The sequence below is a fragment of the Sorex araneus genome, chromosome X (assembly GCF_027595985.1).
Source record: "Sorex araneus isolate mSorAra2 chromosome X, mSorAra2.pri, whole genome shotgun sequence".
NCBI lineage: Eukaryota > Metazoa > Chordata > Mammalia > Eulipotyphla > Soricidae > Sorex > Sorex araneus.
In genome coordinates, this window is record NC_073313.1 from 228,052,530 (window position 1) to 228,073,546 (window position 21,017).

The following is a 21,017-nucleotide window of genomic DNA, read 5'->3' on the forward strand; positions in this document are numbered from 1 at the left end:
AATATTAAGGAATAATAGTAGAAGGGGTCTCAATTTTCAGAAGCATTGTTTTCATATCAGTAAATTGTGGGTGCAGAACATGATGTTTAGGAACCAAAAAAATAAAAGCTTTCTCACTCATTCATTTCCCACAATGATCCTCAAAACATAAAATATGTCTAGGGCTAAAAATTGTGCTTTTAGGTTTGGTTTGCCTGATTTCCTGGCAGCCTTTCAGGGGAACAAGGAATTGACATAGTCCCTCATGGAAATTAGGAAGCCAAATTTATCATTATTGTTAAATGTCACAATAAAAATAGAAAAGAAGTCCTCCTAGAATATGGAATTAAAAATAAGACTAAATTTTATTATAATTATATATCTCTTTAGACTATTTTAACACAGCTATCATATAAAGTATGCCTATTATTACATATAGATAGAAAAAAATTAGGGTCCAGGACAATAACACAGAAGCTTATAAAATCTGCATTGCAAGAGTGTGGTAATGAGTTCAAATCCCTGGCATTTCGTATGTACTGAGCACAATGACCACATAATTCCCAGCCACACCACATCTAGGTTACATGAATAGTACAAATAGCAATATGACCTCCAGAAAGCACTGCAACTAAAAATATGTGTGAGTACCACACCCCAAAAGTGCAAGCTCTAGCAATCAGATATGTGGGCATCATAAGACCCCCAGATGAGCATCCTCCGGTTCAACTAAGAATTATGAGCCTAGACAAGCATGTGTGCAAGCATCACAACTAAAGGATTGAAGCTTCACAATGTATAAATAAAAATCTGATGCCTGACCCCTGGTGAGAACTTGAGCTAAATTTATGCAAGCACCACATGTAGGCACCCCCCAATAATATCAACAATAACATCAACAACAATTGCAGAAGGAAGAGGAAAATATGGGAATTTTACAAAAGTAAAAAAAAAAGAAACAAATTAAAAAATTGAGATTGAAAACCCTAAAGGTGAGCTACATGATTAAACTTCTTGGCTCAAAGCCATTGTTTATTTTTGTGTGCCCATTGTTTATTTTTGTGTGCTCATAGAATGAACGATAAGAGCACAACCTGTGAAATGTCTAAAATATCCCTTAAAATATAATATCTTCAAAACGGAGAAAGGCAAAGATGCACAGAGATTCTAAACAGTTTTCAAAATGCACAATAATAATTCAACTATCCCCTAAAGAACCTGATTAACTATGAACAAACATCCTCATCGTTACCTTTACCAAGTGTGAATGATGATTTAATGATTCACATCATTTCATGTAATAGATGAATAGAAGATCAAAAGCGACAACTTCAGATTAATTGGAGTATTATAATATAAAAAATTTGTTGTAGAAAAGTGATAAGCGTTAGTTCCCCTGAGAAGATATCATCCCTCAGCAATGCCCTTAGAAACTGATATAGGACAAGCAGTAATTGTGAAGATAATGTATTTTCTGATAAACAAATCCAAGCAGAATGCTAAATTTGGAGCTTGTCTGTTTCTGTGATATCTGATCTACTCTAAATTTCTGAATACCAATGGTGCTTCTAAAGGAGTATAACCAGTGATTGAGCATAAAACTCTCTAAGAGGGGGAAATAGCTCAGAGGCCCAGAGAATGTGTCTTGCATGCACAGGGCTGAGTTCTAACCCAGAAACCAGATGACCACCACTCCCTAATGCAACAAATGCCAGTACTGCCAAAATAGCCCTGGTGGCCCCTAGTACCGGTGGGGCTGCAAAGTACTGCATCAGAAGGCTAAGCTAAAGCACTAACTTCCATTCCCAACTGCCAGGTTGAATGTCTTCAGGAGTTGCCCCAGACTCGCAAGCATTGCTGGGAGGACTCCCAAAAGATAAAAATAAACTCTTACTATTAAGATGAACAGTGGCAAACACTGTTTTCTCCAAATACTGGCAGAAAACTCAAATTATACTTGAATCAATAGTCACAAGAAATAACCCTCACCAAACAGTAGTTCTCGAAGTTATTAAGATTAAGAAGCACTAAGTTTGACTGGGTTGACTGGGTAAGAACAGTAGTATCCCTTTGATAAAACTTACAAAGATATATTTTAGTTACTCATCTGCAAATTTAGGAGCACTTTTACTCTTAGGCTCTCCCTAGAGAAATTGTGTCCTTATACATGGTATCATAATGTCAAATGAAATTGTCGGATTGGATCTCAATTGCAGTGGCACGCAAGTTCTGCACTGAAGAGATTTTCATAATTGAGTAGCTTGGGTGGGGACCTGATATAACTATTCTGAATGTGATTGATGCCACAGCTGATAAAGCTGAACTGTACTCACTAATGCGCTACGCTCTGGGAGGTTCTTTATGCTGGAGGCTGGGACTGGTGCCCAGACACTATGATTGTAATGAAGATAGGCATGGGTCTTTAATGTTTTCCACCCCCTACCCTAAACACTGAAAAAAAAAAAAGCTTAACATTAAGCATTTCTATACAGAGCAAGAATAAGACAGACGGATGCAAAAATGTTCCTTTCCAAGTATCCCAGTGACAATATCCTAATATAATTTTCTTTCTAATGTTCTATTAAAATGATTGATGTCAAATTAAACCTTTGGAATGGTGACTGATCATGTGAAATAGTGACAGTTGGCCAGGATGAGATTATTAACAGTTTGCATTCTGACTGACTTAATAACAACCCCATTCTATTCAGTACTGGGTGTACATTTATCAGAATTTGCATACCTAAAAATGTTCCTAATGAATAAGCAGGCTCATGGCAGCTGTTGCTTGATTACCTTTATCTAAATTTTATTTGTAAATAAGGCACGGCTATCCAGCAACCACAAAAGGTTGTCTGCTGAATTTTACTTTAAATTCAAGTTATTTCTTCTTGAAAGGAGAAACTTCTTTTGTGAAGTAATTCATTATGTGCATTTACTTTCCATAAACTCGTCAGGCTTTTAAAGCCACGTCCTTCAAAATAGAGACAAAAGAAACGATAGAAATAGTATATGCCAAATTTGCAGAGTTAAAGCATCATTATGAAAACTTGATGCATTTCATAACCTGAATGGCATTTCTTAGACCTACCATCACACTGGCAAGCTCCAAAAAACAACCGATCCAGGTTATCAGAATACCAAAACACCTGAATGCTGTGTCTAAAATTAGACTATTGAAATTCTCCCTGGTTGTCACTTTCCTTTATTGCACATTATTTCTCAGCATCAAAGAAGCTTTAAATGAGTATATAGTGCCACCAAGCGGTAGTATACATCCCTGTCGACAGTTTTCTTTTTAAAAAGAAAAAAATTACAAAATATACTTATTGTGTTCACACTTTAAAGCAGATAGTCTCCTTTGCATAATTTAAAACATGTGTTTCAAGTTTCCAAGTCATAGTTCAGTAAAAATTATGCTTCTAGAATGATGAACAAATCTTCTATGATGGTTTTTAATATGAAAATATGTATCTGTTGTTACTGGTACTTCTAAAAATGTATTAACATTTTTTCTCTAACCTCAGTTTCACACCAAAAAAAATATTACGACTAATCCATTTTTTTAAATGTATTGTGCAATTTTATAGAGTAAAAAGTCTATAGATAGTCCCCTATACCTGCTTTATATTCATTGTTCTTAATTGTTAACTATTCTTCCTTCATTAAACAACATGTACTGAACACATACCATTAATACCATGCAAGAAATAGTGTTAGGGAAAAAAATGTGTTGAACCATCTCTACAATGATCACAGTTTTAAATTTAGTCTCCTATTACTGACTGTTCCTAACTGAAACGTACTTTAAGTTTCATGAATTGAGAGAATTTTATTTATAATAATCCATTATGTTTATAAATATTTTCTAAAGCTTTCAAAATGTCTTTGAATTTACAATTGCAATGTCTTTGGCTATTGTTGAGTATCTTTAATAACCGTTATTCACATATCAAAGACATATTTAAATGATTTACCTAAGATGTCATAGGAAGGTTGTAGAAAGATTATAATTAAAATCTCCTGATTTCCAAAACTATGCCCTTTTTTAGAAGGCCACCATTATTTATGATGAATGCATTAAATTAGCATATTTTAAGGAGGTCATCATCACTGTAGGTTCTACAATGATTATAGTGATGCTGACACTGCTTAAAATATTTCTGAAACTCTTGTTTCATATTTGCTTTAATGGGAAACACAAGAAAAACTGTCTCATTACACATTCAATTTAACATAGATTTATTCAATGTCTACCACATACATGGCACCACAGAGCTATGAAGGTGACAGAAATTACAAGGAATTTATAGGTTAGTAGGCACAGTGAGAAATGTAGGCATTGATGCCTTTTATGCCTTAGGAGAATATCCTGCCCCCACGCCAGGCTGTCTTCACCAGGGCCCCTCAAAATGGGATGGGTTGAGTCTCCCTCCCTGTCCTAAGCAGAACCCCGGCAGCTGAAAACCTCCAGAACCTAACCACAGCCATGCTCAAGGCCATTTTCCACTCGCTCGGATAAGGCTCATGCATGAGGAAACCGGCAGAGGAACCCAGGTATGTGGAACCCGTGGCTGAGATCTTCAAGCCTGCTCAGATAGGAACTGGGCCTCCTCCACCCAGATCCCTAGTTTTCCACTAGCTTGGCAGTCACCCAAACTGCCCCTGGAACCATGTAATCTCATCAACAGCCAAGATCCAGAGACTATAAAACAAAGCTCCCGGAAGAGAGTGATGTGGAATCTCGCATGGCAGAGCAGATCCCTAGTTTTCCAGTAGCTTGGCAGTCACCTAAACTGCCCCTGGAACCATGTAATCTCACCAACAGCCAAGATCCAGAGACTATAAAACAAAGATCCCAGAAGAGAGTGATGTGGAATCTCGCATGGCAGAGCCTGGCAAGCTACCCATGGCCAGCTCTGGCCAATATTCAATATGCAAAAAATAGTAACAATACTTTGGCCAATATGCAAAAAATAGTAACAATAATGGGCCTCATTCCCCTGACCTTGAATGCGACAGGGATGAATGGAGATGTTACTGGTGCCCACTTGAGCAAATGATCAACAGTGATAGAATGATTCCTTAGTGCTAATAGCTATGTGACCGCTGCTGAAACAAAACACCTGTAGTGCTTCATTGAATCTAAGATGTTGCTAAATTATATTGTGTCATGTAAGAAAAAATACTTTCAAAAATTGTAGTAAGTTGCTATCCCATAATTTACATCTTATTTTACACTGAAAGAGCTTATTTTGAAATTCATATTTATGTTTAATCTATCATTCATTTGCATATGTGAAAAATATAAGCAAAACAATTTGACTAAGGAAATGACAACTTGTGACAACTGCATTTTAGTGGTCAGTATCTGAAAGAGCCTTAGTGATGGTTAAATACACACAAATTTAGGAATGTCAAAATGGGGGATGGCTGCATTAGTCACTAGATAATGGGATTAGACCAAATCCAAAAAGGAAATGGTACCATGTTAATTCATTTTCTATTTCTGGTGCTATCATTAATCACCACAGTTAAGAGTAAGAGACGAGTCAAAGAGAAGTAAGATCAGCTATTGGCTTTTCTTCTTACAACTTATGTGACCTAGGGTAAGGTAGGAAAATTTTCTGTGTTTCAGAAATCCAATAATAATAATTATTATTATATCAGATTTTTTTGTTTTTCGGGTCACACCCAGCAATGCACAGGGGTTACTCCTGGCTCTACACTCAGGAATTACTCCTGGTGGTGCTGCGGGACCATATGGGATGCTGGGAATCGAACCTGGGTCGGCCGCATACAAGGCAAACTCCCTACCTGCTGTGCTATCACTCCAGCCCCTTATGTCAGCTTTAAATAATGTATTTAAATACTTAGCACATACCAGTAGTACTATTATATTGAAATATGGCTAAATAAAATGATACTATGCAATTAAGCCCAATGTTTAAAAACAAACATTCCCTGCCCTCTCCATTGATGGAATAACTAACCTAACCTTACAAAATACTTGAATTCCAGGGGTGGGCAATTCAAATATTTTGTTATTAATTGATATTTTATTATATTTTAAAATATTTTTAAAAATCAACTAATAGCATGGTAGTTAGGGTTTAAGTTTTGCATATACCTGGGTGACCGAAGTTTGATTCCTGGAACCACATGGTCCTCTGAGCATCAACAACATTGCCAGGGTGCCTCAAGTATCCCCAGAGCTTCAGGGCCTCAGTTGTATTTCATTCCATTCTTGGACACTTGCACTGAACCCCAGGTCAGGCTAGTTGGGCCCCTGGTCCCTCTAACCTTTTGGAGGCCCCTAAGTAAATAGTTTTACAAAGACCATAAACCCAGCGTCACCTTCACCAAAGCTAAGAAAACTATTAAGCTCCATAGGTTAAAATGTTTCTATAATAGACACTAATTTGTCAAGAAGGAAGAAAAAAATAAACCTAATAGATAAATACCATTTCTTAATTCATAGCTTATCTTGAAATATTCAAATATTAAGACTTTACAAAAAGAAACTTGTTCCCAATATGCCCACATTATCTTAACATATTTCTAAATTAAAATTTTAAGATATCAACTATATATATTACTATATTGATGAGCACAGCCAAAAAGAGTGCAGCTGAAAATAATTCCAAAAAGATCTGAAAGTCTGCCTTCCAGGCAATATAGCCACTAGAATCAGGACTCTTTGTAATCATGAACACTGCTCAGGAAGTAAGCCAAAGGATTCCTCACCTGGTCACAGTGAATCTTTGGGTGACTGATTGCTTCGGACTGCCTCAGCTTCCCTGGGACACCTCTATGACAGGTGGAACTAAGTCAAGTTATAAATCTGACATAGCCTCTGGATTGGGACTTGTTCAAAGAACATAAATACAAACTTCAGAGATAAATTGCATATCATGACCCTCCCTGCGGTCAAGGTTTCCAGATACCCTAGTTTCTAGGTCACTTTCAGCATAAGCTTTAATTTGTAAACAGTCCCCTACTTCATCGGTATGGCCACCACCACTAACCCTTGCCACATATCATTTTAATTAAATGTTATACATAATTACAGATAGCCAATAATGCTTGCTAATGGAACCTTAGTGTTTCTGAAATGTACTTCTTACTGGAACCACTTCCTAGTCATTTTCACTTAAAAATAGAAGTGAAAAACTGAAACCTATGGGCAAGAGTGAGTAAAATGGACAAATAAACAAATATTTGGAAAGGTGTACAGTATTTATTTCTACTTCACCAGAGGGAGAAGACTTGTCTGTTTCATTATTCATAAGCTATGATTTCAGTTTAGTTTTCCTGCTTGCTAAATATCAAGACTGTTCTAAGCCCCCAGGCAAAAGACTTCGAAAATGATGGCTGAATTTCATTGACTACATTATAGGGGGAAAATTAAATCCTAAAACATGCGAATAACAGAGTTTCCCTTTTGTGTGGAACATTGTAACTACTACTCCTTTGATGTCAGGAACTATTCAGTTTTTGTGTATGATGAATGCCCATGTGGCAAATTAATTCAACATGAATTTTATATTTAAAAACTGTTTTTACTTATTTCTGTACTCCCAAAGGTATAAATCTTTCAAATATGAATTTGGATTTTGTAATAAGGTCAAAAATGATAGTAAGGCAATTTTCAAGTCACTAGTCAAAACTAAACTCATAACTAAAATCATAGCTCTTTAAATTCAGACATAAAATCAGATAAAGAAAGTATTGTTTACTGTAGCTCCTTCAAAAAAGGTATTTTAAATGCCCTCTTAAACTTAAGCATAATGAAGAATGCTAGATCAAAAAGTTAAATACATTAAATTCAAGTATTAGTCATAGTTCTAACTAAAAACTTTTCAGCTAAACTTATTTGAAAACTTAAAAACTATGTTACTAAGACTCTCTATTAATCTATTTCATCCTAATCTGGTCTAATCCCAAAAGAAAATTCTGTACATGAAATACTCTAAGCGCAGCAGTGGTTCTGATCATCACACCTGACTCAGTGTAAGCATATTCGAAATAGAAGGAAAGAAGTTCTCCCTGCAATAATTCTCATGATCATCATATGCAGAAAGTTTGGAAAACTACACAGTGATGGAGGAATAAAGGCTTAATTTCTCCTTTCTCTTGATGCAAGACAGAGCCTTATTTGCAATTCGAAGGTGGTCATGAGGATTGAGTCTTTCAGGTACATCCTTGCCTGTTCCCTGGGCACTTCCCACTTGTTCAATGCACAATAACATGGTTTAACTAGCTGTTTTAAGAGAAATTCTCTCCAAAAATAATTCTTAGTGATTTGGGCCTGAAAATTTTTTAAAAAATTCTAATTCCTTTATGTCAAAACCACTATATCACTGTCATCCCGTTGTTCATCTATTTACTCAAGTGGACGCCAGTAATGTTTTCATTTGTCCCAGCCCTGAGATTTTAGCAGCTGCTCCTTACTGTTTTTCCCAAAGATTGGAAGCTCATTTCAGGGTCAGAGGAATGAGATCTGTTATTGTTACTGTATTTGTCATATCAAATATGACATGGGGAGCTTGCCTGGCTCTTCCATATGGGCAGGATACTCTCGGTAGCTTGCTGGGCTCTCTGAGAAGCATATATATATATGCTTATATATATAAGCATATATATGCATATATAAGCATATATATATGCTTATATATATGCTTATATATGTTATATATGTGTGTATACATATATATGTGTATATATATACATATATATACAAAATTGCCTTTATCTGTTGAGCGGCCACTTCACAGAATATGTTCACTCAATGCATAAGGCTTGGCCTGAGCATGTGGAAAGCGGCTTGGAGAGTGTAGGTGGTTGGGTAGTGGAGGTCTGCTGCTGGAGCCGGGTTCGTTGGCGGGGGGGGGGTAAGGGCTCTCACCCACCCCACTCTAGGACAGCCCTGGTGTGGAGTCCAGTGGCATGGTTATGGGGGCCTCATTTTATGCTTCCTCCCGGGAGAAGCAGCTGTAACTTCTGGAGGGTGCCCATGGCTGATGAGGAAATTTTCTGGCGCCAGCAGGAAGTGGCTTATGGGTGTGAGTCTTTGGTTGCCAGAGATTGGGGGAAGCAGGCAGAGGATCTCTCCTCCAGGGTCCCGTAGAGCCCAGAGTCCAAGATCACAAAGTTCTACATTACCTGGGTTCCGTGGGACTTTAGTCACACATGAGGCTCAGCTCAAGCATGTGGAAAGTGGCCTGGAGTGTGGCGGCGGTTGGGTAGTGGAGGTTGGCTGGCAGGGCTGGGTCCCTTGGGGGGGAGGGCTCTCACTTGGCCACACTCTTGGCTCGGATTTCAGTGGCATGGTTATGGGGGCATCATTTTATATCAAAATAGAAATAGGAAAACTATCTTATTGTATGAATCTTTCGATTTTTGGTTTAAATTTTTAATTACATTTACCAGTAACTTGATAGGACTAGTGAACACTTGGCTAGAGGTGAAGGAGACTTGAACAACAAAGAAAGAGAAGATCTGGAAACACACGGTTTCATACAGGCCCTTTGAGAAGACAGAAAATGATACTGAACACATAGAAAAGAGCACTTCGAGAAGGCAAAGGCCTTTAGCCAAAATCCAAATCGACGAAGAAACACCAAAGGTCAAGAGTGCCTACTTCCCATACTCTAACTTCACTCTCCAGTTAATGTGGATGATTCTCCCCTAACCCAGGAAAGCAAACCCAGCCCAGAGGGGTACAGAGCAAGTGAGCAAGTGCACATTCAAATATTCATTGAAGAATGCCATTTACCCTCAAAGTTCTTTACACTTGAATTTTGCTTGGTGCGAGTTGTTGCATTAAAAGCCCATTAGGGCTGGAGTGATAGAACAGCAGGTAGGGTGCTTGCCTTACACGCAGTTGAAGTGGGTTCTATCTCTGGCATCTCTTATGGTGTCCTGAGCACCACCAAGAATAATTCCTGAGTGCAGAGTCAGGAGTAAGCCTGAGTGTGAGTTCACAAAGTATTGTGTGGGCTGTGTGAGCCACCTCCTCCGTCCTCCCCAGACCTCCCCAGCAGAGAGACAGAGAATTGGGGGGGCACAGCCTGATGGTGAAAATGGCCTGTTTAATGCAGAGCTGCTAGCATACTTGTAGAACATCTGAGGGGGATTGAAGTGTAGGATACAGGTGAAATTTATCACTTACGTAAATAAAACATTTGGCAGGGGAAATTCTCTTGGGGAGATTAATACAAAACATTTGGCTGGGGAAATTCTCTTGAGCAAGTTAACTCAAGGAGACATTCTGTTTCCCAGGGACATCTGCATTGCTTTTATCTTTCCCTCTAGTTGTATATGTTATCAATACTTGAAGTTGTTTGGGTAAACACAGTAAAAGACAAAGATCCCAACACTTAGTTCTCTGGGCTCTGAGAGCAAGCAAGCCTTTTACTGTAATTTCCAGACAAAGTCTCCTCAGGCCAGTTCAGCGTGCCCTTCCCCATGGGGGCCCTGTCCCTTAAGTAATAACAGCTTGAATCTAGACCATGCATTTGTGCTTTCTAGACTGTCCCATTTTGATGCTGGGGTAGCTTTGCCACTTGCTCTGGGTCCATTCCAGTCCCACAGTGGGACATCCCATTTGGGGTGTTAGGAACAGCAGCAACTGAAGCCTGATTCAACTAATTATGACCAATGGCCAGCAATGGACATGTTTCAGAGTCAGTCAACTCCCAAATATTAGGATCATAATTAATGGTCTTTCTGTTTAACCAAAGAACATTGCCCTGCAGTGAAATATAAAAAGGCTATAGGGGAAATAGAAAAGCAGGTATAAATACACACCACTTCCAATACAAAGCAGTACAAATACAAAGTTCAGAATTACCAAAAAGCTTTGGCTTATAAGTGATCAAAACTGACTTGGGGAAACTGAGACAATGAGAGGTAAAACACAACAGAAAGGTTAAAGATAAACTTTAACTAAATTAGGGATGCTAGCAAGAGCACGATAAGCTTATCTGGGAGGAAGGAAAGGGGCAATTCATTGATGAAGTCTCAAAAACACATCCAACACCTGAGCATCACACACACACACACACAAAGCCTGTTAAAAATAATTCTGGAAGGCTGACTCAGATCTTAGAATGACCACTACGGGAACTCAAATTGATTCTGATCAAAAAAATTACCATGCAAAAAATGACCCTGGTCAACTAACTGGTGACTACCAGAAAATGGACTATTTGTCCCCATTTCTTTTTTTAATTTTTTTTTATTTTTTAATTAGTGAATCACCATGAGGGTACAGTAACAGATTTACACATTTTTGTACTTGTGTTTCCCTCATACAATTTTCGAGCACCCCTCCCTCCACCAGTGTCCATTCTCCACCACCAGTGAACCCAGTATCCCTCTCACCCCCCAATCCCGTCCCCCCCCACCTTTGTGGCAGGGCATTCCCTTTTATTCTCTCTCTCCTTTTGGGAGTTGTGGTCTATAATAGGGGTATTGAGTGGCCATCGTGTTCAATCTATAGTCTACTTTCAGCACGTATCTCCCTCCCGAGCAGGATCTCCAACCACAGTTTACTTGATGTTCCCTTGTCTATCTGAGCTGCATTTCACCCCAGCATGTGAGGCCAGCTTCCAAGCCATGGAGCCAACGTCCTGGTACTTATTTCTACTATTCTTGGGTGTTAGTCTCCTACTCTGTTATTTTATATTCCACAGATGAGCGCAATCTTTCTATGTCTGTCTCTCTCTTTCTGACTCATTTCACTTAGCATGATACTTTCCATGTTGATCCACTTATATGCAAAATTCATGACTTCATCTTTTCTAACAGATGCATAGTATTCCATTGTATAGATGTACCAAAGTTTCTTTAACCAGCCATCTGTTCTCAGGCACTCGGGTTTTTTCCAGATTCTGGCTATTGTAAATAGTGCTGCAATGAACATATAAGTGCAGGTGTCATTTTGACTATACTTTTTTGCTTCTTTGGGATATATTCCCAGAAGTGGTATTGATGGCTCAAATGGGAGCTCAATTTCTAATTTTTTGAGAAGCGTCCATGTTGTTTTCCAAAAGGGCTGAACTAGCCGGCATTCCCACCAGCAGTAAAGTACTAGCTGTAAAGCTCTTCCTATTTTTATATTTTAAAAAAACATTGGAGCGGTATTAAAGTTCCTATTCTTCTTTCCAGTTTTTTCCCTGCTGAGAGTCAGAAGCAAATTGTGAAATAATGTTCTCTAGTCCTTCCAAGTATTTGCTCTTTAAAAGGAAATCTTGTGAAATAAAAAAAGAAAAGCACTGTTGTAGATCCATTTTGTATGCAAAGGACTATGACCTTTTTAATTTAATCTTCTATCCCTTGCCTGACTATACTGAAAACCTCGTTTGCCTATACAAGTTCTTTTGAGTTTTGTTGTGTTTTTCAGATTTTTCAAAATACATACATATATTACATATATATTTGTGCATATATATGTATGTATATATATATATATATCACTGTATCACTGTCATCCCGTTGTTCATTGATTAACTCAAACAGGCATCAGTAATGTCTCCATTTTTCCTAGCCCTGAGATTTTAGCAGCCTCTATTTACTCATCCTTCCCAAAGGTGCCACATTGGAGGCTCTTTCAGGGTCAGGGGAATGAGCCCCACCATTGTTATTGTTTTTGGCATATTGAATAAGCCATGGGGAGCTTGCCAGGTTCTACCTTGAGGGCAGGATACTCTCGGTAGCTTGCCAGGTTCTCTGAGAAGGAAAACTAGACATTAAGAGGTCAATTGACCGTAAATGCAGCCACATGCTTCTGGGAGCTTTGCTTTATATTCTCTGGGTCTTGGCCTTTGATGTGATTACACGGCACTGGGGGCAGTTTGTGGGTATAACTGCCTAACTACTGGAAAAAAAGGGGAATCTCAGTCGATAAGTCTGCCTGATTTGAGCAGACTTGGAGATCTCAGCCCCGGGTCCTGCATAACTGGGTTCCTCTGCTGGTTCCTTCATGTGTGAGGCTCATCCAAGCATGTGGAGATTGGCCTTGAGCTTGGCTGTGGCTGGGTTCTGGAGGTCTTCAGCTGCTGGGGCTCTCCTAAAGGTGGGGAAGGAAACTCTACCCGCCCCCCTCTGAGGGGCCCTGGTGAAGAAAGCCAGGCACAGGAGCAGGAGACTTATATATATATACACATATATATACATATATAGGCATATACATATATATGAATATTATATGTATATCCCTCCAGAAAGGGTATTGAATCTTTCACCTGTTTTCAGTCCAATTTAATGTTTTGTTCATGAATTTTGTTTTCTTATGCACTCAGTGATAATCCTATCCTATCCCTCTCAGGCAGCACTGCGGTTGTTGTTCTACTCTATTATTAATACTGTAAAATTGGCTCACAGATGTGCAGTTTTGTGTTGGGTAAAAATAGAAGTTTGTGCCCAATTCCCTTTACATCTTTTGTTTCACTTCTGGTTATCCACTAGACTCATGCTCTACAGCTTGTCCCCTTGCAAAGAACTGGATATAACGCCCACACGTGTGATTATCCCTTAAGTATCTGAACCACTCACTCCACCGCCCACTCTACTGTTTATTTTAAATCACCCAAAAGTTTTAAAAACTGTGTTCGAATATTTTTGAATAGAAAATTAAATTTTCATATAGTTATTCTTTTGGTATTCACTTTGAAATAATTCATAATAAGTATAGTCAAAATTCCTAAGCCTGTCCTTTCATAACTATTTTTCAGGTGTGCATCCTTAAAAATCCTTAAAAATCAACATGCATCAGAACCAGAGCTACAGTAAGGCACTCATCTTGCAAATGGCAGACCTGGGTTCGATCCCTGGCACCACATATGTCTCCCCCACCCAATCTCCAGCACCACTGGGTTTGGCAGAACCACCCTAAGCCCCACCAGGTTTAACCCACCCCCCCCAAAGAAAATCAGCGTGAGTCTATCCGATGTCATGTTTACCACTAAAGGCTCATTTAAAAATACACATATATTGTGTGTATGTAATTGTATGTATGTATATAAGTATACAAAATACTTATATATGTTTTATTATATATATATGAAACCTTATCATGTTAACATTTCCTTTAGCTTGCTTAGTGGATTTGCTGGATCATTGGATCATTTCAATGTCAATTTTAAAAGTTGTTTTGTTTGTTCTTTAGGCCTCTTTTAGAAGTACTTGGGCTTACTCCTGGGTGGTGGTAGGGAGACCATATGTGCTGCCTGGGATAGAACCCCAGTTAACTGCTTGCAAGGCAAACACCCTACCCACTCTACTATTGCTCTGGCTCTCAATTTAAAATTTTTAGGAACTATTATTCAAAGTTATTATTAGTAGTATTATTTCAGAGAAATTTACATTTTGAAGAGTGGGGCTTCCAAGGTCCAGAGGAATAGAAAATAAATAATTGTTTAAGAGGAAAATAATTTCAATTTTACAAAATGAAGAATTCTTTAAATTGTTTATATGGCAGTGTAGACATACTTAACACTATTAAGCTGTGTATTTTATGTTCTTTTCTCTCTTGAGAAAAAATGTGGAACACCTTCAAGAGTGTCAAAGAAGTTATTAAGAGGATGAAGAACCTCCAGCTCCAGGCACATCTTTTCAACTCCACCGTTTTTCCTGCACTAACATATGCCTCAGAGACTTGGACCTTATGAGAACAGGATAAGAATGCTATTCAGGTCTCCCAAAGAGGAATCAAAAGAGCTATGCCTGGAGTATCACATTTCACTAAAGTGAGAGAAGGAATCCGGAGTTCTGACCTCCATCAGTGATCGAGAATCAGGGATGCTATCTCATTTGCCAAGGTGTCAGTCAAAAATCAGTTGGGCCGGACATGTAATAAGATTTGGAGATGACCGTTGGACTAGAGCTATTACTGACTTGATTCCAAGGGTCTCAAAAGAACCTGTGGCCGCCCACCTATAGATGGTAAGACTTCTACGTCAAGACCCTGAATGAACGGTTTGAGGCTCTTCATGTTCCTGGAGTGAGCAGACGCCATTGTGCTACACTAGCACATGACAAGGACGAATGGAGACATTACTGGCACCTGCTCGAGCAAATCGATGAGCAACGGGATGACAAATGATACAAGTGATACAAGTAATTTTATGTTCTTTATCATTTTCTTCTACCTGCTTTAATTATTCTTTCTGTTCTTTTTCTAATTTCTTAGATGTCTGATTGGCTCATGGCTTTTCAGTCCATATCCTTTTTTTGCTCTTTATCTGTAGCTACCAGTTTTCTCTTATCACTCCTTACCACATATTTGATAATCAGAATACATTGATTCTAAATACAAATTCCCTTGTGAAATTTCAGTGCTATTTATAAATGTATGTTATCTCCATACATTGTAGATTCTCTGTTGTGTGTATTGTAAATTTGTGACATAACTGCCTTATTGGCCAAAACACAGTGTATGATTTTATCTTTGAAGTATATTGAAACTTGTCCTGAGAATCTCTTCCTTTAAGTCTCAGTGTTATGTATGTATAAAATATTACTAGAAACTTTTCTTAGGAATGTCTCTAACTTTGACTTGCTTCCCTTACCAATAAGATCTTTGAAATCCTAAGCAAATCTTTGAAATTAAGCCAATTCAAAGCTGTTGTTAAGAAAATATGTTCAACGCCCAAAAGGAGAGAGAAAACAAAGGGGAATGACCTGCCACAGAGGCGGGGGTGGGGTGGGGTGGGGAAGAATGATGGGCTGAGAATATTGGTGGTGGAAAATGAGCACTGATGGAGGGATGGTACTTGATCATTGTGTGACTGGAACGCAAGCATGAAAGTTTATAACTCTGTAATTGTACCTCACTGTGATCCACTAATAATAAAAAAAATCAAATAAATAAATAAATTAAATAAATGCAAAAAAATAAAGTGGCACTATAGCACTATCTGTCACACTTACTTCCCATTGTTCATTTATTTGCTCAAGAGGGCACCAGTAATGTCTCCAATGTGATACTTATTATTACTGTTTTGGGCATATCAAATACACCATGGGTAGTTTACCAGGCTCTGCCGTGTGGGCAGGATACTCTCTGTAGCTTGCCAGGCTTTCTGAGAGAGACGGAGGAATCAAACCCAGGTGGGTCTTGTGCAAGGCAAATGCCCTACCTACTGTGCTATAACTCCAGTCAAATTGTTAAGAAAGTAAGAAAAGTAATTTTGAGTAATCCTTGAGTAAAAATAATTTTGGGTATGATTGTTTCTTCTTTGAATCTTTGCTTTTTGAATTTTTTTCACAAGTTGCTCCTCGGTTTATTAAAGAATAAGTAAAAAAATAAACTATCCAATACTTTTAAGGATAATTTAAAATATTTTATTCAACATTTTCACCTCATTTAGAGGAAAGATTTGTTAAAATTACCAAGCCCATCATTAATTGGAAACAAATGTCTAAGAATATTTTCTGGAAAATAGTTCAAAAACAACAGCCTCTTTTTTTGAATGATTTTTTTTCTAAGTTGACATTCAGATGTTTACTTCTCTATTTTTTGTTTGTTTTTTTTTGAGGCTATATCCAACAACTAACTTCCCTATCATATAGAAAAAAATGTCTACAACAGAATGAGGCAGATAAATAGTAGGACCCGAGGAGATTACAAAAAAAACAATGTCTAAATCCATTATGTCTTGGACATTAATCCTTTAACACTCTGGTTGCATAAACAAAGAAATTATTTTTTCTTAAACCTAATCAAAATATACATTTCTGAGTTTCTCTTATTTAAAATACAAGTATTTTTACTGGAACTGGAGAGATATAATTACTGGTAGGGTGCTTTCCTTGCAAATAACTGACCTAGATTTGATTCCCAGCTCCTGATCTGGTCTTCTGAGCCATGAGTGAACGCTGAGCACAGAGCCAGGAGTTAGCCCTAAGTATCACTGGTTGTAGCCAAAACAAAATAATCTTGACAAATAACAACACTAATGATTGGTACAGGCCACTATATGACTGTCATTCTATAGCATTTGAGAACCAGGATGTAAACCCCGTTTCCTGAGAATACTCTCTACTGTCAGACTCCAAGAACCATGAAGGAAGATGAGGTATCACTTCCTAGAATAGACTAATTTCAGTGTTATTCTCTAGAAGTGTTTATTTGTGCTTTCTTGGTTCTTCCCAGTTACCCTCCCTATAATTTAAGTAAGCTGATTCTGTGAAAATAAGGAAGCAATACTGTTAAGACATGTTTTTCCTACAAAATAATTGTGCTAAAATGTAGTTACATCAAACAAAAATTCCATGCTTTACCTTCAATTCCTATTCAATTATAGCAATACCATCATAACAATACAGCAATTTCTAGCTAATCATAAATTATTTCCAAGCATTTCTATATCATGATACTTAAAAGAATGATACACAAACAGTGTTTAGTTTTATTCCCAAAAGGAAAGGAAACAGATGGAATATTCAAGTTAAAATAATTCAGGGAGAGTTTAATTACAGTGACTATTCATAAAGGTGTTAACAGGGTGAGTGAACCATGGAGTGTGGTTATGTAATCCAAGTTTATTAACATTAAAGATACAGGAGAAAGTGCAGTTACTGTGAAAGAAGACATGGACAGATTATTTTAAATAAGCAGCTACCTTCAGTTAGAGCAAGATAACAACCCATGGCACTCTGACATGCAAATAATCAGGGAAGTAAATACCTGACCACATTTACCTACAACTGATCATCTATCAGGACACTCTGTTGGTCAAACTATGTCAGATACCAAAGAGCAAGGTAGTCTCTTTCTATAACCCATAAAGGCACCTTTCCAAGGAACAGTGAGCAAGATGAAAAAAGGTTAAATTGATTAAAACATATACAGGACTATAGCCGGAAGTCTTTTTTACTAATCTTCATCAACAAATTTGTTTTACAGTAATAATAAAATATCTTGATTTGAATTTATCGATGAAATATTTATACATGAAATAGTAGATAAACTTATGTACTAAAGAAATCCCTATACTGGAACAAAAGCAGACCCACAGACCAATGGAACATCAACACACAACCCTACACACAACCCCAAATGTATGATCATCTTATCTTTGATAAGGGAGCAAGAGATGTGAAGTGGAGCAAGGAAAGCCTCTTTAACAAATGGTGCTGGCACAACTAGACAACCACATGCAAAAGAATGGGCTTAGACCTCGACCTGACACCATGCACAAAAGTCAAATCAAAATGGATTAAAGACCTCAACATCAGACCACAAACCATAAGGTACATTGAAGACAAGGTTGGCAAAACCCTCCACAATATTGAAGATAAAGGTATCTTCAAAAATGACACGGAACTAAGCAATCTAGTAAAAACAGAGATCAACAGATGGGACTACATTAAACTAAAAAGCTTCTGCACCGCAAAAGATACAGTGACCAAAATACAAAGACTATCTACAGAATGGGAAAGGATATTTACAGAATACCCATCAGATAAGGGGTTGATATCAATGGTGTATAAAGCACTTGTTGAACTCTACAAGAAGAAAACATCCAACCCCATCAGAAAATGGGGCAAAGAAATAAACAGAAACTTTCCCAAGGAAGAGATACGAATGGCCAAAAGGCACATGAAAAAGTGCTCTACATCACTAATCATCAGAGAGATGCAGATCAAAACAACCATGAGATCCCACCTCACACCACAGAGACTAGCACACATCCAAAAGAACAAAAGCAACCACTGTTGGAGAGGATGTGGGGAGAAAGGGACCCTTCTACACTGCTGGTGGGAATGCCAACTAGTTCAGCCCTTTTGGAAAACAATATGAACGATTCTCAAAAAAACTAGAGGTTGAGCTTCCATTTGACCCTGCAATACCACTGTTGGGAATATATCCCAGAGGAGCAAAAAAGTATAGTCAAAATGACATCTGCACTTATATGTTCATCACAGCACTGTTTACAATAGCCAGAATCTGGAAAAAACCTGAGTGCCCTAGAACAGGTGACTGGCTAAAGAAACTTTGGTACATCTATACAATGGAATACTATGCAGCTGTTAGAAAAATGAGGTCATGACGTTTGCATATAAGTGGATCAGCATGGAAAGTATCATGCTAAGTGAAATGAGTCAGAAAGAGAGAGACAGACATAGAAAGATTGCGCTCATCTTTGGAATATAGTATAATAGAATAGGAGTCTAATACCCAAGAATAGTAGAAATAAGTACCAGGAGGCTGTCTCCATGGCTTGGAGGCTGGTCTCTCATTTTGGGCAACTCAGAGAAGGGAACACCAAGTAAAATGTGGTCGGAGGTCATGCGGGGGAAGGGTGATGCGTGCCGAATGTAGACTAGAGACTGAACACAATGGCCACTCAACACCTTTATTGCAAACCACAACACCTAATCAGAGATAGAGAACAAAAGGGAATACCCTGCCATAGTGGCAGTGGTGTGGGGTGAGGGGAGACGGGACTGGGGAGGATGGGAGGGATGTTGGGTTTACTGGTGGTGGAGAATGGGCACTGGTGAAGGGATGGGTTCTCAAACTTTGTATGGGGGAAACATGAGCACAAAAATGTATAAATCTGTAACTGTACCCTCACGGTGATTCACTAATTAAAAAAAAATGGGGGAAAAAGGAAAAAAATAAAGAAAAAAAAAGAAATCCCTAAATACTATGAATTTTTAAGTGTAAGCATTTATATCTCACACCTTTCTAGGTAAGTGGCCAGCTTCCTTTTTATTAAGATACAATGCCATATATTGTTTTTGCATTCTTGCTCAACTATGTATGTCCTAAGAGAAGTTGGATCTTGAGTGTGTCCATGTTCCAGCTCTCTGGACATAAAAAGAGAAAAAGCCCAGAGCAAGTGAGTAAAGGCAAAGATACACACATTCCCCCTCACATTCTCTGGCAAGGAATTTGGTCACATGGCACTTACAGCAAAGAATGATACGATAACAAGTAGCTGTGTGACTATGACCAGAAAGAAGAGAAAACTAGATTTTGTAAAATAACTACAAAATGTATGTAAGAAGGTATTAAAATCTTCAGTTTTTCCTTTGATTTTCTGTAACAAGGATCTTAAAACTAGTAGAATCACTCAAAAAGCAAGAATAGCTTTTATAGGGCTTATCATTTTCTGGCTAAAATCTAACTTTGTAAAGCTAATAATTGTTTTAGGTAATAGGAAATGTGAATCCTTATATTATTCATGGTTTTCAAACACATAAGTAGGATCCAATACAATTTCATTCCTAAAATATTCTGTCTCATAAATTCAAAATATCCTCTTCCAAAGATAAGACATATTCTCTCAATGTGCTGAAAATGGTAAGATTTATTGTAGTTCTCTCCAAGATACTGAATAAAAAGCTCTATCAAGTTGATTAAAATAATACCTGGACTTGATATAATATTGAGATGTGAGGAATGAGAAAAGGATTTATTAGTTGTGTATAATAGTTGTCTGAAATGAAAAAAATTGCTATCATTTCTATAGTGACACTAACTTTAATCATATTGACTTGGATTTTCTTTCTGTACCTCACCAATGCTACCTGGAATGTAAAACTGCTGGAGGTTTATTTTGGGTTTTGTCAATATTCTTGTTGTATGTTTACATAATACTTAAGTATTTCTTGAACTTTAGTATCAGTTCTTAGGGAAAAAAAATCCATATGACCTTACTAATAGATTCCTAGTTCACGTTCCCTTCTTAAATCACTGTCACTGTCATCCCGTTGCTCATCGATTTGTACGAGCGGGCACCAGTAACGTCTCTCATTGTGAGACTTTTTGTTACTGTTTTTTGGCATATCCAATATGCACGGGTAGCTTGTCCTTGTCAAGCTCTGCCATGCGGGCTCCATACTCTCAGTAGCTTGCCTGCTCTCCGAGAGGGGCAGAGGAATCGAACTTGGGTTGGCCGAGTGAAAGGCGAAAGCCCAACCCCTGTGCTATTGCATACAGCACTTGCCTTTTGTGGGACCTGCCTAGTTTCAATCCCCAGCATTCCATATGGTCGTTAGAGCACCACAAGGAGTGATCA